The sequence below is a fragment of the Plectropomus leopardus genome, unplaced genomic scaffold, assembly GCF_008729295.1.
Source record: "Plectropomus leopardus isolate mb unplaced genomic scaffold, YSFRI_Pleo_2.0 unplaced_scaffold8289, whole genome shotgun sequence".
Taxonomy (NCBI): domain Eukaryota; kingdom Metazoa; phylum Chordata; class Actinopteri; order Perciformes; family Serranidae; genus Plectropomus; species Plectropomus leopardus.
In genome coordinates this window covers 1-1,937 of record NW_024691342.1, presented here as the reverse complement: position 1 = coordinate 1,937, position 1,937 = coordinate 1, and the positions used below count along the sequence as shown (strand labels likewise).

Here is a 1,937-nt window from a genome sequence, read left to right as displayed (position 1 = left end):
ATGTAGTAAAAGTATGTATACAAAGACATTTAAATAAATGTAAAATAATTACAATAATTAAAGGGTAATGCAGCAAGTCTTCATATTACAGTTTATATGAGAAGCTGAAACCATGAAATGTTTTTTCAATGAAAAATAACTCACACAATGATAGAAATTGTGCCAATTAGTTTTCTACTTAACAGTCTGATTGTTTCAGCTGCACTTTTATATTTTCATATAAAACCAGATTTCTTAGTGGCCTGTGAAAACGAGATGTTTTTCTCGACCACTTGTAAAATGTTCTTTGGCCTAAGAGACAAACTAAAATAAGAAAACAGTGGTGAATCCCTAAATTCAGTGGGTCGGGCCAGCGTTTTCAGTGTATTTTTTGGCGTCACTTTTCATACTCTATACACAAAACACGGTGAGTGTCATTTTAGTTTTTGTGTGAGAAACAAACTAAAATAAAAAAAACAGAAACAGTCCACTCACCATGGTGTCCGACGTCAGCCGTCACGCAGCGCAGCTCCGACTGATAGACTCTGTTGTGTCTGAAACAGAGCGTGAAGCTGAGACGTGAGTCTGCTGCGTCGCCCTCCATCACACGGACAAATATACATCACTTTGAAGATAATTCATTATCATCACTTGGTGAACAAACCGCAGTATCTCAGGACATTTGAAGGTCATATGTCCATACTTAAACACAGATCTTCTGACCTAACGTGATAAAAGCATTTAAGGATTTGGAGGATTTGGAGAGTCGCTGCACGCGCTCACCTGTCTGTCGCCTCAAAATAAAAGCAGAAGGCGAAATGGTCGTTGACTTCGTTTTCAGTGGGAGTCCATCTGATGGTGAATTCTTCAGTGGAGTTTCGGTGCTTGGAGGTGCCTGCAGGTCCACTAACAATCAGGTCTGAGATTCTAAAAGCAGACAAAGAGTGATTTCAGGAACTTCATGCAGCAATATTTTATTTTTAATTATTTTATTTTATTTTTTATTGTTATTATTATTAACCTTTAGGGAATGTTTGGTGAATTTTACACACACTTTTCATTTGGCATATGGAGGAAATACATGCTATTTCCACTAGGTGATCTGTCACAATCAATGTAGCTGCTGATCACAGACATATCATATATTTGACATATTTTTTTAATGTAAAAACATTGAGGCACCCAGACAAAAACCTGGAATTTAAAGGTTTAAAATTCTGAAAATTAATGAATTATTTTCAATGCACTACATGCAAAGTAATCATCAAATGTATGATTAGGACTGATGTTAATTAAAAAAGATATTCTCAATAAAGTAGAAAATCATATCAATGAATAATATTTTTTAAAGGCTGATTTGAAAAGAGCATTTTGTGTGCAGAGCGGTTTGAGTGTGTGTGATATTAAAGCTGCCCTAAGGAATAAAAATGGGACAGTCTTCTTTGTTATTTATCATTCTGAAGTTCTGATAACAAACTGCATAAAAACACATCAACATCACATCAGAATTTGGATTTCAGCTCCCTCACCTGGTGTACACTGCAGTGGCTCGGACTCGGATTTCCAGCGTTTGGTTGACAAACGCCGGCAGATTGACCCCGTTACGTGGAGTTGGAGACAGAAAAATGGGGAAATAATCACCATCAAGACATGAAGGGGCGTGGTGCGAGTCGACTGGAGAGGAAAAAGAAGTGGACGCTGTGAATGAAACATGGACTCAAATGAAAAAATACTGCAGAAGAAATCAACGCGCTCCAACCATGAACAGTAAACTGCAGAGGGAGTCTGCTCAACGGAGCGATCGTCGGCAGGAAGGGCCGACTGGTCGTCTGCAGCGTGGAGGCTGTGGTGGTTGTTGTGGTGGTTGTTGCATCAGTTGTTGTTACAACTGTGGTTGTTGCATCAGTTGTTGTTGTTGCATCAGTTGTCGTTTCGGTTGTGGTTGTTGCATCAGTTGT

At 38.6% G+C, this 1,937-nt stretch overlaps 1 long non-coding RNA gene across 1 annotated transcript; it reads right to left on the bottom strand.

The window, feature by feature from the left end:
• Positions 1–474: 474 nt before the first annotated feature.
• LOC121940297 lies at positions 475–1,890 on the bottom strand. The gene is made up of 4 exons (XR_006105605.1): positions 1,739–1,890; positions 1,509–1,653; positions 763–906; positions 475–533 (listed from the first exon to the last, which is right to left on the bottom strand). It is a non-coding gene; the product is annotated as an uncharacterized LOC121940297 (long non-coding RNA).
• Positions 1,891–1,937: the final 47 nt, after the last annotated feature.